Here is a 15887-nt window from a genome sequence, read left to right as displayed (position 1 = left end):
AAAGAGACTAAGAGAACATTTACAATAGGAAAGAGTGTGGCATCAGAGGAACTTTACCAGCTTCTGGAAAATGTCTCAGTAGATGGCACAAAGAAACTCTATCAAGTTGCAAGGGAAAGACAGAAAGAAAAAGTAGATAGTCAGAGACCCTTCATAAGGGATTCCAGCAACAACCTGCTTTCCAGTCCACATGACATCAAAAGCAGATGGAAGGAGTACTTTCACCAACTTCTGAATGATGAAAAGTCCACCGAATTGGTATTGCCCCAGACACATCCTCTGATGAAAGAAGAGGATGAGCCCATCCTAGGAGAGATAAGAACACCACTAAGGAAAACGAAGTCAGGGAAAGCAGCAGGCTCAAATAAGGTCACAGCAGATGTAAGCAAGATGTTGGGTGAGTTAGGGGAGAAATGGCTTCTGAGTTTACTCATTGCGGTAGAGAGAGAAAGGTGTATCCCAGATGACTGGGGAATAAGCAATACCAGTGCCATTGTACAAGAATAAAGGGGCATTCACAGGTGTGGGCAGTATAGAGGTATCAAACTCCTGTCACACTGCAAAAATGTTCTGGAGAGGATGATTTATAAAAGAATATGCACAATAGAAAAAAGCAAGATGGGGGACAAGCAGTTCAAATTCAGATCAGAATGCAGCACAACTGATTCCATGTTTGCAGTCAGACAGATAGCAGAGAAGAAAGTAATGATGAGAAAAGAGTCCAACTGGGCATTCACAGACTTGGAGAAAGCATATATCTAGGTCCCAAGAAACATATTTGGGCTGTTCATGATGATCTGAAGTCCCAGAAATATTAGCCGAATTAGTGCAGACTACGTACAAGAACCCAGTAACACAAACACAAACACTATTCATACTCACAGACTGGTTCCCAGTGGGAGCTTGTGTGCATCAGGTTTCATCTCTGAGCCCACTGCAATTCATACCAGAGATGGAGTACATTAGCAAACAGTTAGAGGGGATATAGCAGCAACGTTGCTGTATGCAGATGATATGGCATTAGAGCAGACTCTGAACAAAAGCTTCAGCAAGAGATAGGGGAATGAAGTGCAAAACTGAAAGCACAGAGAATGAAGCGGAGTACAAATAAGAGAGTTGTAATGGCAGCAAATGAGGAAAATCAGGAGAAGCTGATAAATGAAATCGAAAGAAAGCGAAAGTTAAGGGCTTAACGTACCTGGGAGGGGTGGTTGAGGAGGGGTAAGTCTGAATGAAGAGGTCAAAGAAAGAATCAGAGGGGCTGCAGCCAACTGGCAGAGAGTGTCAGGTGTAGTGTATAACAGGAGAATGCCACAAACGTTTAAATGTAAGGGGTACAAAACAGTGGTGTGACCAGTACTACTGTATGGTAAAGACATCTGGGCAATGAAGACAGAGCAACTGAGGAAGATGATGGAGATGAAGTGGCTGATAGGTGGCAGTCTGTGTGACAGATGAAGCAATGAGGATATCAGAGCAGAAGTCCAGGTAGCACTAATTGCAGAGAAGGTCAAAGAGAACAGATTACTGTGCCTCAGGCACATGTGCAGAAAAGCAGAAGACAATCTATTGAAGAAGATTTGGGACAGACAGGAAAAAGGCATGAGGAAAAGAGGATGTCCAGCAAAGAGGTGGACTGATTGTGTGAGAGAAGACCTGTGGTGGTCAGGCATGATTGTAGAAGTAGTAGGAGAGAGACACTGAATAGGGAGAGATGGTGACAACTGACATGATACCCTGACCCCATGTAGAAAATGGGAAAGGGGGGGGGATAATGATGATTAGATTAAACTATCAGGTATCTTCATTTACGTGATTTAATTACTTTTCCATCCATCCAGATCAAATTAACAGACCTGTAGTTATTTACATCTCTTTTGCTTTCAGTTTTGTGAATTGCTGTCACATCTACCTTCCTTCATTCCTTGGGTAGTTGCTTAACCTCTCCTGATTTGTTACAGGAAGTGGTCAGATATATTGCTAATTCTGCACTCAGATATTTCAAAATTCAGAGATGATGATCATCAAGCCATATTGCTTTGTCTAGTTTTAATAAGTAGAAATAAAATATAAAATTATACTAATAAATGGATGTCTAACAGACTGCCCTGACTGATTTATCAAAGTCAAATCTGCTGTAGCCAGTAAAGTGAACCAGTACTTCTCAGACAACAAAACTTTTAAAAGTAGGATTTTATGTGGGGCCAAGCTCCACATCCCCTATACAGAGGGCACAGTACTTACATCCCTTAAATATACAAGTAACTCCAAGACTGGCACAATGCTGAGAAAAGGACAGTTATCTGACTTCAGCAACCTCAGTTAATAAATAGTTTTCCTTAAAAAAAGAGCTTCTTAAATGTATGGCTGGGATTGACTCAGTTTCAATAAATATATCTCTAGTCTATGCTTATATTACCATAGTAAATGAAATTAAACGTAATGAACAGAGCAAAGTATGGTACAGCTAGTCTGCTTAGCACTTCCTGATTTTGGCAAGGTTAAAAAAGCTTACTGGACGTTGTTTACAGCCTGACGTCCGGAGATGTGAGGTACACAAATCATAATGAAGCATATAAATGTATAGGTAATTCCATATTTAGGTTAGGTTATTAAGATCAGCTGGTTGATGATTATGCTGTCTGACTGATCCAGTGTTCCTTACTAGCTAATATTTTCCTTTTCTGAGTCTGGATCTTGCTTCCTGTACAGTGCTTTTAAATATTTTACCACGCTGTTATACAAATACATTCCATGACCTTTGAGTTGCAGCAGAACATTTAGCAGTTCTGTGAGTTCTTTGATGAACAGGCCAAGTTTCCTGTCTGGTATTATTCTTTGCTGTTTGTGAAGACAATAATGAGAGCTTTCTGAAACAACGTGTCTTTCCAGTGAGACCAAAGCTTGGGACCTTGGGAAAAACATCCATGACAGACTGTCTTCCATGCCCAGCTTGCACTTCTGTCTGTGAATATATTTTCAAACATAACTTTTATCATTGCTGATAATAAAGCTATTTACGGATGTTCATTTGCTTTTGGGGACAGAACATGTAAATTAGACACAAATATGACTGTTTTCTGATGCACAATGGGAGAATCAGAGAGAAAAGCAATGCTGTTGATTATTAAGATCTAAGATTTTGAGGTCACACACATGAAGCAACGTCTGCTCCAGTGGTATGGAGGGTGTTTTTTGTCTTCATTACCAGTGACTGGAATTTGGGAGTGAATGTAAGTTATGGTATTTGCTAGGAGTTGGAAGGACTGAGAGGCTAATGACTTAGCATCCTATCTATGGGGAAGAGGCACTAGAGAATATATAACAGCCTGCATTATTTGCAAGTATTAGCTGCCTAGCTACAGAGATGTATATACATATTTATTATTTGTACATAGGGATGTGTACATACTTTGAAGACATCATCACATGGTCCATCTTAGAAGGAAAACAGGTAGCTGCTCTTATTTAAAGGATGGTCCCTGAAGGGCATTCTAAGACAACTCCCTTTCCCTAAACCAGAAAAAGAACCTAGACAGCAACCACTGATTAACAGTGAGGACTGTTAGGGTCCACTGTGCCCTTCAATTTCCACATGGAATGAGTGCCACAACTTGATGAAGATGCTGAGGACAGGTGGTCCAAATTTGTACCTACATTTTGTTAACTGGAAGGAAAAAACAATTTCAGAAAATGAAGCAGCAGTTTCATAAACAGGGAGTTTCATAAAAAAAGTAGTCCCCCACCAAAAAATGGATAAATAAATAAATAAAATAATTAATACAAATACAACAGTGAATCACACTGGTAGCAAAGCATAATGTTGCAATCAAGAAAAGTAAAAGAACATAGCATATGAAGTAAGGCATCATTCGAAGATTTAGTTTCTACAAATCCTTCGAGGCATAGGGTCAACTAAATGCATCTATACTTGGATTTCTCTTGCTACCTTACCCATATCTCAGTGGAAATGATCACAAATAATACTGGTGGTTATGTAAACTTACTAAAACGAGGCCATAATCACTATTGCGGTTTACTGCTTTCATCCAGGAATGCAATAAAGGCACTACTGTCATAGCCGATATCATCTGTACTGGTTCCTGGCCAGCAGACAGGATTGCCTGGATGAAATAAATTATGTTATATTTGCTTATACTGGTTCAAACCTGCCAGGTCATGCTAACTGGGTGACATTATCACTGCATAACTGATTACTTATTCGATTTATTGCCACAGGCTGGTACAAGAGTGGAAAAGTACAACTAAAGCCAGTATGGATGCTGGCTTATAAACTGCTCACCAAGTCGACAGCATATGGCATTGCAAACAACAGTAGCAGCCAAAAGAAGAGAGTCTGACACTCTCATCAGCAGAGATGTTAGACTACTAACATAAATCTGGTTGGTATAAGTGCAGACAAAATAAATGAATCCAACAGGACGGTTAATGTGTCATCGCTGACTGATGTGAAATTAGTTATGTATAACCCAGAAGTGATCTGTGCCCTGTGGCCATTAGGAAAATATGATGCTCTCTTTATATTCTCAGAAGGAAGCATTGGATGCACCTGTGCAACAATAACACCTTAATGTTTTATTACAAATTCACACTGGTACCAAAATATAATGTGATTAAGAAAAGTAAGAGAACAAAGCATATGAAGTAAGGCATCATTTGAGGGCACAGGGTACCACCTCATCTCTGTAACACACACTTTTTGTAATCTAACCATTAACTAATAATTATTAGAAATGTTTCTTTAAGATTTATACTCCTCTTTCTTATTGTAACCTCTTAGAAACTTAGTGTATACATTTTGTGTGGAGCTTTTCTCCATGCGTTCTGCTAAAAAGGGGTCTTGTGACTAGTCGGACCATTCTGCTAAACAAATGATAGTTAATAAATGAACAAATAAACAAACAATCAAAAAACAAACACCCTTTGTGTCAATACAAAATTCCTAGAGAATTCTGAAGCAGCTATGAGAGAAAGAAATTAAAATGCAGGTTTTAAATGCAGAAAGAAAGATTATAAACATTATACTTGGAAAGTAGAAGCTTTACATTGCCAGAAGAAATAGGTTCATATGTTCACAGGTGTTTACTAAGCTAATGACCACAAGGACCTTTTTAAGCCTACCCATGCATTCCAAATTTCTGACAAGTTCTACCCATGCATCCCAAATTTGTGACAAGTTCTGATACCCTTGATATGTGTAAGCATGGGCCTGGGAGATGAACCATTTACAGGTTACCTGTTTGCATTAGAGACATAGGTGCCAAACCATGGATGAATTTCTGGTTTCCCATCCAATTGTCCAAGTTGCACTTGAATTGTGTTAGGGAGGAACTCTGCTTCACATGGATGGGGAGCCTGTTCCATAGACGGGGAAGTCTCTGGGATACATACGTATCTATACAGCAGGTCCTATTTATATCACAGGCAAGTTTTAAGTCTTTAGAATGAGTAATTCTGGTACTGTTTGTTTTGTGGTTATGCAGGAGGTCCATTAGAGTGGGCTCTGACAATGCCCTGTATGCCAGGCATAGATCTCCCCTCAAAAGCCTGTAGGAGACAAAATACAGGGATGGGACCTTGAGGTGGTCTGCATAGGACATATTACATATGTCCTGTATTCTTTTAGTGAGGAAGCTCTGTGAACATTCCAGTTGTTGGATATGTCTGGTTAGGTACATGCTAAATGGTGCATTGTACTCAATGATAGGTCTGATGAATGCCAAATACAGTGGAACAATGACTTCCTTGGACTTATATGTCATAACTTTGTTTATAAGTTGTGCAACATAGAATGATTTCCTCACCACTGTAGACACGTGATGATCAAAGGCTAGATTACTATCTATGTGTCTCCCTAAGTCCCTGACTACTGGGCCACTCTAAGGGGTGTGTTATCAATATGATAGTTACCAGGGATGGATGACTTCCCAAAGGATACTATTATGCATTTATTGGCATTTAGTTTTAGTCCATGGCTGTGACACCAGTTATTTGTCTGTCAGCCCCTCCTAGAGAACATTTATGTCAGTGTGAGATTCAATGACAGCTCCTAATTTGCAATCATCTGCAAATTTAGTCAGCTAGAGACCACTGACATTGGGCCTTGACTTCTGAGAAGTAAATTCCAAAAAGGAGCAGTCCAAGGACTGATCCCTGAGGTACTCCACTTGTGACTGGCCTCGTTGTAGAAGTGGACTCCCCAATTCTAACTTCCTGGGTCCTGTTTGTGAGCCAGTTGGCTATCCACTGGGTGTCTTTACGGGTTTGTACCTAACCTCTTGAGTTAGTCAACAAAGCCAACTCGATGTGCAACATGGGAGACAGATAAGCAAGTAGTGTGGCACAGGGTAAGCAAAAACATGGAAAGATTTCTTCTAAACCGGTATAGAAACTCATGGTGGGTGCAACAAATCTGGGGGGCTTAGTTCTCAACCACTTACCACAAAAAATCTGTACAAAGCCAGAAATAATGGGGAGACAAAACCCCAAAAATAGGGACAGATTTTAAATAGTGCTCTTATAAACTTAGAAAGTTGCTAGAATAAAAGGTCTTGTGTTACCATGCATTTTATGAGGGATATGAAGCCTGAAATTCAAATGTCTGTCATTATTTAATGAATTCAGTCATCACTGGTTTGCCACAAAAATCCAGAAAATCACAAATGTTATAAGGAACAGACCAAAAATATGAAGCAAAAATCTGGACATACTGCAGAAATCTGGACAGTTGAGAGGTATGCCTGGCGATATATTTTCATTTATAAGTAAAAAAGAGAAAAAAGAACAAGGTAGCCAAACACGGCTAAAAGACATAAATTTATTAAAATACAAGTGGTAAATTTATGCCTTTTAGCTGTGTTTGGCTGCCTTGTTCTTTTTTACTTATTTATATTTGCTTTTGGTACAAGGCAGCCTTTATCAGCATGGTTGGCATCTTTATAGGAATCTTTTCATTTATATTCTGTGTATTAATCCTAAACTGACAGGACCAAAAGCATAAAAAAACAGAAATATACCAGCACATATCAGGTTAAACTTTTTTTTTTCAGCAACATCTCAGTTTAAAATTAGAATGCTTTACTTTCTACAGAATAAAGCCAACTAGCACAAGAAACTATGCTAATTAGTATGGTCAGCTATTTTGGTAGAAAGAGTCTCAAAATCGCTGAGCTTTTATTTAAGCTGGAGAAACTCATTAAGAATATACAGCACCTTCAATTATTAGAAGAATTTTGCATATCACTTCACATATTGAGAATAGTTGTAATAACTGTTAAATGTTTGGAATCAAAATCATTATACATTTATCTAACAGTTTATTTTATCCTTCAAAAGACTCAATGTATGGTATATATTACGAAAATTATTAATATGGCTGGGAAGGCAGACTCATTACCAGGGTTCTAGTCCAGTGATCCAGTCAGTAGTGTTGTAGCAGGAACAACAATTCTTATCTAGTGTGCTACTAAAAGCATGTCTATTGTGTTGGTAAAATTTGCCAACAGTACCCCTCAGAATGCTCAATAGTAAATCATGTCTAATGCAGCTTTTACATGCATGCCTTTGTTGTGAGTCATGACACTTTGAAAATTAAACTGCAATTCTTATACCAAATGGCAAATTCTGAAATTTCCTGTTATGCCTTTAAAACATTTTTGCAGGGGGCTTCACGTCCTGAATCTCAACACTCCTGTTACAGCTCTCTCTCTCTCTCTCTCACTCTCTCTCTCTCTCTATATATATATATATAGATAGATAGATATATAGATATATAGACATACACACACACACACACACACATATATATATATACATATATATATATATATATATATATATATATATATATATATATATACACATAAAGTTTGAGATTGCTTCACCTCATCAAAAGAGAATACAATAAGATACCACAATTTCAGAATTGTAATATGTATACTCCAGTTTCCTTTGCATTTTAGAAACATGCTGTAGGTAAACTGATGATCCTCTTAGGTGTGTGTTAGTGTGTGTGTGTGTGTGTGTGTGTGTGTGTGTGTGTGTGTGTGTGTGTGTGTGTGTGCGTGTGTATGTTTGCGTGTGTTCCATGATAGACTGGCATCATATCCAGGACTATTTCTTTGCTTTTCACCCACTATGTGCTCGGATAGGCTATGGCTCTCCAGTGACCCTCAACTGAATCATTGAATGAACTGGATTGTTTTTTCCTGGGTTTAGCATTTCCTATTAATATTGTAGGTCTGTATTTTTACCCAGTGGAATAATATGCAGGACTGACACCCCAACAAATTACCTGTCAGGCACTACAGGTAATTCTTCTTTCTTTCTTTCTTTTTTCCCTCCTTCCTTTCTTCTGACCTCCCTCTCCTTCTCCTCCTAACTCTAGTATACCACAACTTCCACTTCTTAATTATTCCTATCTCTCTCTCTATTAATAGACATAAATCTAATTTTGCTTCTCACGTATAATGTAGTAATACTGTAACCAAGTAAAATATCTAATCTTATTCACCTGCTAAGTCTCATATTGTACTCTTGTGTCTATACATTCTGGAAGAAATTTAAAGCAAATGTTTTCTTTTTATTGCATAATTCTGTATATTTTTTAACTTGTTAAGTAGTAGTTAGTGGAGCTTTTCTCCTCGGGCCTCCACTGAAAATGGACATGTATCCAGTTGGACTAGCCCGGTTAACAAATGTAAAATAAAATAAAAAAATAAAATACAGAAATGCGACCTTGTTTTTACTGTCATAGCCATGCTGATAAGGTGTTTAAATACTTTCACTGAAGTATATTTTCAGCATTAGCATTTCCTTAAAATAAGTACCATGTAATTGACATCCATTTTTGCAGTTTAAAATCAATTAAAATCCAGAAAGTGCTGCCAGTGCCCTATCAATAGTCACAAATTCTAAAATCATTTCAGGACATTAAGTATACATATATATATATATATATATATATATATATATATATATATATATACATACAGAGGAGTTCTCCCATCACTCTGTCTAATTTGGAAAAAAAATCAATACTCTTTCTTAAAAATACTAATTTCCAAATCAGAGATGCACAGTTTACCTCTGCCATCATTTTTTTTCTGTTAAAAAAAAAGCATCTATCATTAAATATGAAGCAAACATGTTAGTATAATTTAGAACTCTTATGCTTTTAGGGCAGCTTTATGAGCTTCTGACATGTACAAAGAGCAAACAAAAAAAACATTGTTTGGATTATTACTTGTAACCCTGTTTGGAGTGAAAATAAAGAAGTTTTTTTGGTTGCTAGTAAGGGCAAGGAAGACCCGCAAACTGGGTATATGTTTCTCTTACCTTTAGCTTGGGTCCTGGGAAAAAAGGGTTGAGAGACGAGCCACTGGGCTTTTTCTGAGAGATAATGCTGGCTAAGGGGGACTCATGGTGTGGTGATGAATTTATAATTGCAGAAACCTGATCTGCCCTGCGTACAATGAGCAGACTGTAGTAGCATAACTTTGATGTGTAATGTCATCTTAATGAAGTAACTTTCTCTGCTGGAAATGGGCTTGTGCCATCATTGCCCCTCCCCCACCCCAAATGTGTTTCCTAGCAGACTTATCCAAATAGAACTTATGTTAGATATTTTAGAAAGAGAGAGAGAGAGAGAGAGAGAGAGAGCAGCATTTTAAGCTTCATTGCAGCTCATATGACAAATATAGCCAACAATAACATAACAGTAGGAGGCAGGGTCTGAAGCAGGATAAGTACATTTAAGGGAGTGTCCCTGGGCACCTGCTGTGGCAGTCTACACAAGCTATTCTTTTCAGTGGCATGAGCAACAGACATGGAATGATTACTGACATGTCAAAGCATTTAGTTTAATTGTTTATTTGGTGTAGATCTACAGGACTTTTTCATACATGACCTGGGCTATTCAGATAGTATATATAACAACATTCAATATACAAAGTAAGAGAAGATGCTTAACATTAGTAAATTACACAAATATAATAAAAAAATGTGCAATTTAATAAGTTTGCTGTATCAAGTATTATACACACAAGCAGCACACTGGTATAAAATATGTAAGGATATAGTTTTCAAGTATATTTCACAACCTGTGGAAACTGTACCTGCCAAACAACATCTAGCTCACTGTCACATCTTGCCAAGGGCTGCATTACCATGCAAAAATAAAGTAGTAATGTCCCCTTGAATGGGACTTTAGAAGGAGGTAACACATATCAGTGTGTAGGTGGCATCTTCAAGGGACACCTGTCCTTTTCTCTTTCCATAATTAATGCCCTTCAGTGCCAAGTTGCTTGCAATACAAAGTGAATGTGCATAATAAATTCATGAGGACCACAATGTGCCTAAGATATTGCTGTACATGTATAGCTAGATTGATTATTACAGAGTAGGGAAGTCATTTAATAGATAAGTAACCACTTCTTTTTGCAATTCTTTTATACTGTCTTCATTAGCAGATGCACTGTCAGGTCACTGAGCTATATTGTTGTGCATGGGACAGTCTTCTTAAAAGTAGTTTTTTTTTTTTGTCTTTATAATACATCAGCTGGAAATGCCATGGTGGTACGGCGGTAGCATTGTTACCTCACAGCAAGAGGTTCTCCCATTCATTTCTCGGCTGGCTTGGGAGTGCCTTCTGTGTTGAGTCTGCATGTCCTCCCCGTGGTTGGGTAGCATTTGAAAGACATGCTTGCGTAAATGGGCATACGTTCGTTGAAGGTTGAGTGTCGAGCTGGCACCTCGGCATTTCGTAAAAATCTACTGCCAATCATTAGCTGACCGGAGTTCCACTGTGGCGACTCCTTACCGGGAAAAGCCGAAATACAAACAACAATATAATACATCAGCTGGAAAGTGTGGGTGTCTGAAATGTGACATGCTAAATGACAGTTTGTGATGGTACATTTTGCAAAGGATACGCTATATATCTAACACTACCAGTTTCAGAAAATAAGCCTGTGTTGCCAGTATAGATAAGACAAGGCAGGGATTCTTATATAAGACTAACATTAACATAGAAAGCAATAGACATGGGGAAGGAATTGCTACAATGCACCCATTTTAGGAAATATTCAGAAATAAGCTCTAGTGCTAAACACATATAGAGAGACAGAGAGAGATTTGGGTGAAATATTTTTTATATAAACTCATCTGCGGTGGTGGTGCAGTGGTAGCATTGTCACCTTACAGTAAGACGTTGTCCTGTTTGATTCTCAGCTAGAGCGTCTTCTGTGTGGAGACATGAGTGAATGGGCGTACCTTCGTTGAAGGTTATGCGTCAGGGCTGGCAACTTGGCACGTAAAAATCTACTGCCAATCATTAGCGGACCAGAGTTCCACTGTGGCGACTCCTAACTGGGAAAAGCCGGAAGACACAACAACAACTTTTTACATAAACTCAACTCATTTAAACTCTATCGAAAATCAACATATCTGAACTCAACTTAACTTAACCAGCAAAACTCAAAAAAATTGTTTATGAACTGTGTAAAATTATTTATTATTCACTGGTATGAATTTTCTTACAGATGCATAAGTAATATTGCAGTTTGAGTTATCACAGTGTGCTGTACTGTGTGAGCTGGTGGTGTGCTTCCAGGGTTTTTTTTCCCCTTTCTTTCACTGTAGTGTGACTGTGAAGTTGTTATATGCAAGTTAGGGGTGGGGTGGTGAAGCCTTCCAAATGGGGGTATCCCCTACATATATATATATATATATATATATATATATATATATATATATATATATATATATATATATGTGTGTGTGTGTGTGTGTGTAAAATGTAATGGCTCCACCAGGGAAATGTTTAACAGATAGAGTGGCTACATGTGGTAAGCTATTGCTTTAAGTAAAGTTAAGTGGAATATTTGGTACAAGGGAACAGGACTTTTTATGTATAGGAGTATGCACAGAAACAAGGAAGAGGGAGTAGCCCCTCTAAAGATAGAGGCCTGCATCCCATTTAACGGGGAACAGCTGTATACCTGTGCCTTTCTAAGACCAGGGAAACTGCATTATGGCAGATACAATTAGACTGAGAGACCTGAGGGGCCTGGTGGAGTATTCTGTGAAGAGAGACAAAGACTCTGAGGTAGGAGTCCTGACTGGAGTTCACAACTGCCAGTGAAAGTCCCAATAGCTCAGATCTAGACTTGTTTAACAGGAAAACTGTTAGTCAAAGTATTAATTTTGCAGAGACTTTTGACAGATAAACCAGAAAGGTACTGCTAGAAAGCATTATATTTCCATCAGTTGAAGTCCTGGTGAAAACAGTCTTTGAATTATCTGTTGTGTATGACTATGCTATTAATTGTTTGAGTTCTACTGATTTATAGGGTGCATTTAATACTGTCAGCCATGAAATCTGAATTTGCAGCATAATTAATTAACCACTGTCATAGAACTGGCCGATAAAATGATCTGTTTTTCCTCTAGAAAAAAACTGTTCTACTAACCTGCCATTTGATTTTCTACCTGTTACTACCTTTTGGCTCCTGTTTTTCCAAAGTTAGTTCATTTTTATGTTCAACTGAATAAATCTGCTGTTTTCATAACAACTGAAATGAGTCTGCTGCTTAGAAATTCTGCAGATTGTGGAAACCATGAGCCGCTGAAGCTGTACACATTCATTTAAAGTTCAATTTCAACCTGTTCCTTCCAAACAGTGGGTTTTCATTCCTTTGGCAGAGTAAGAGAATTTTTTCCTTGAGCTATACTGCGGCAGAAGTTCCTGAAGTTAGTCCATGATCCAAGAAAGTGTTAGACTAATGGCTGAGGGGTTTAAGAGATACAGAATGGTCACTGTGAAACTGCTGCTACAAACAATAGATACCGCTGCTTAGGGGATGGTAGTGGCAGCCATTTTAATAGCCTAGCCAAGATCAGTGCCTCCTGTCAAGCCTCTCAACAGCTGATGACTTCAAGGCATATTTAGTAATCATTTAAAGAATTACTAACCAGTAGGGCTGGGATTGCAGGCCTTGAATTTTGGTAAGACCATTTATGTGAAAGCCATTCTGTGCCTATAAGGACATACCAAATACAGACTGCAGTAATTTTTGACAAAGAAAGGAAAAAAAAGTCAAGTGACAAGGCCAAGGTCACGTCCGAGAGCCTTTAAGTTTCCTGAATGGACTTTTTCCAGGAGTAAAATGATAAGAGCACATCTATTTGAATTAAAACACAGTTGGTTAGATCCAGGACATGTTAACAGCAAATAAATGACGTTAGAAATATTTGTGATAAACAGGCTTAAGGAAGCTTTACAAACAACTATTAAGAGGTGATTGTGCCAGAGCTTTGTAACTTTACTAGAAAGGATATTGTGCTATAAGGATGTAGTCAATGAATCTTCTACCAAGATAGTTTTAAAAACTGTAAAGTTGAAGGGGACCATGTCTATGCTTTAAGTGTGGCAGATGAAGTCATGTTGCCAATTATTTATTTATTGACATTTTATTACCGGGAAGGTCCAACTGGGTGGAAGCCCATATTCAGCAGATGTCCTGGGAGAAAAGCTCCAAATTATTACAAAACATTTTAAGAACAATAATTTTACAATCTTCAAAAATAAAACAAAAACATCTGCAGTTTAAATAATTATAACAAGCTGGACATAATATAAAAACATTGGTTAAGAATCGATACAAGGTATATGACAATCATTTAATATTTAGAGAAATTTTAGACAGTTTGTAGAAAACTTAAAGCTAAGTTAGTGTAATACAAATATGAATTGCAATATAAAGTGAGGGATAAAACAGGCTTATTGTATATTTAGAGAGAAAGTCAGAGAAGAGAAATAGATAGCAGAAAGGACATAAGTAAAGAAGGGAGCGGAAGGAGGTACAAGGAATGAAAAAATACTTGTTCACATTTAGGGATATAGGTTATCCTGGTTTTGAGCAACAACAGAGCCAGATTTTAGCTAGAAAGTCTTTCAGAGTGGTTCTGACAGATGGGAGGGTGGGTGTAGACCTAATGGATGCAGATAAGGAGTTTTAGGCCTTAGCAACCTTGTATGAGTACAGACAATGCCCAAGGGAAAAGCAAGTTAGAGACTCCCATAAAGACAACTAAAAATGCAGGGTGAGGATGAAGAGGCTGTGGAATGCAAGTGAGTTATGACCAGGATCATTGAGCAAGAATGTATTTTGCTATTATTCTATTGTGAAACCAATGAAATATTTGATAAAAATAGACAGGCAAGAACTATAGAGACTGTTAAACTCTGATAGCATGATTACCTTAGTGAAAACCCAATGCGTCTGTGAGAAGAAAGCCTCCTCACTGAAATCCATTGAGGTCATTTGTATGTAAGGGGAAAAGGCATACTGAGGTAATTTACCATATTAAAGTATTAAAGCCCTAGAAACAGATACAAGTAAGTGGAGTAAATGTAGTATCTGAGGTTACAGACCATGAGCAAGAAAAGTGGATTTTGCTCACACCAAAGGGGTAATGGATGGTGCACTTTCAAAATTGCAGAAGCAGAAAGTCCAAGAGTTTCTTCTGAGAAACAAAGACATTTTTTGAGAGTTGCCAAGGACTACTCATGCTAAACACCACATTGAAACAATTCCAGAGGTGAAAGTTAACTTAAACCCTCTAGAGTACCTGAAGCCCACAAAACAAGCAATACAAGGGGATATAAATGTTAAAGCAAGGAGTAATCAAAGAGCTAACTACAGGGTGGAATAGTCCTACAGTATTACTGCCAGAACTGCATGGTGCTTGTGGATTTTTTAATGACTCAGCACTATCTCCAACTTTGACAGCTACTCTATGCCTGGGGTAGGTCACTTGCTGGAGTACCTTCTTTTTATACTACCCTTAGTTTGACCAAGGGATATTGGCAGATTACTTTAAATAATGAGGCTAAGGAAAAGACTGCATTGTCTACTGCAGATGGTCTATTGCAATATACCGTCCTCCTCTTCAGTTTCTATGTTGCTCTGACCAAATTCCAAAAGCTGATGGACTGGGTACCAAGGTCCCACCAGTCTTACAGTTCAGGTTATTTGGATGACATGGTCATCCACTAAAGATTGGAATTCTCACTTTCCCAAAGTTCAAGCACTGTTGGCTTCATTAAGTCAGACCAGGCTTACTGACAGCGCTCCAAAAATGTAAGGTTGGAATGACTGCAGTAGAATGCCTTAGATATAGAATTGGGAAGGCATTAATTAAGCCCTAGAAAGAGAAGACAGAGGTTGTAAATGAATGGCCAGCTACTCAGACTAAAATGTAGATAAGGGCTTTCTTTGATCTCACTGTGTACTAGAAAAAATTAATTCCCCAGTTTACATCTGTAGATTGTCCCCTGATGAAACTCGCCCAAAGGAAAGACATCACAATGAGTCAGGTGGACACCAGAGACTGAAGAAATATTTTAGAGTCTCAAATGCAGGCTTTGTACTGAACCAGTTCTGGTGTTCCCTGACTTCTCCAAATATTCACTGTTTACACAGATGACTCAAAAGTTGAGTTAGGGCAGCGCATGTTATCCCAGCAGAAAACTGAATAAAGCTGAGACCAGATATTCCACAACTGACAGGTAATGCCTGGTTATAACACAGAGCATAGGATCCCTATGGTGATATCTGTTAGGCAGACAGTTCACATTGTTTATAGATCATGCCCCCTTAAATGGCTTCACTAAGAGAAGGAAGCCCATGTAGCTCATTGGCCCTACCACTTCAACTGTTCTGCTTCAATATCCAACACCATCCCAGTGTGCACCATCACAATGGAGATGATCTGTCTAGGGCTCACAGACTTTTCACTGAGCTTGACGACACTGGGTTCAAACTGGGGAGGGGGTCCATCTGTAACACAGTATGATGCCCACC

At 38.3% G+C, this 15887-nt stretch overlaps 1 protein-coding gene across 3 annotated transcripts in view; it reads right to left on the bottom strand.

Annotated features, from left to right (window-relative positions):
* TNNT1 (troponin T1, slow skeletal type) overlaps nucleotides 1-9499 on the bottom strand; it is a 392580-nt gene extending 383081 nt beyond the window's left edge. For 2 of the 3 annotated variants that reach the window (XM_044059735.1, XM_044059737.1), the window contains exon 1: nucleotides 9358-9498. The gene's annotated coding sequence lies outside the window, so the exon portion shown is untranslated. Of the gene's footprint in view, nucleotides 1-9357 lie in introns of all 3 variants that reach the window. The other variant, XM_044059733.1, reaches the window with a different exon arrangement.
* Between the last annotated feature and the right edge of the window lie 6388 nt (nucleotides 9500-15887).

Source organism: Protopterus annectens, chromosome 17.part0, assembly GCF_019279795.1.
Source record: "Protopterus annectens isolate FY-2018-M chromosome 17.part0, PAN1.0, whole genome shotgun sequence".
Taxonomy (NCBI): Eukaryota; Metazoa; Chordata; order Ceratodontiformes; family Protopteridae; genus Protopterus; species Protopterus annectens.
The sequence above is the reverse complement of the archived record's forward strand: the minus strand, read 5'-3'. Positions and strand labels throughout refer to the sequence as shown.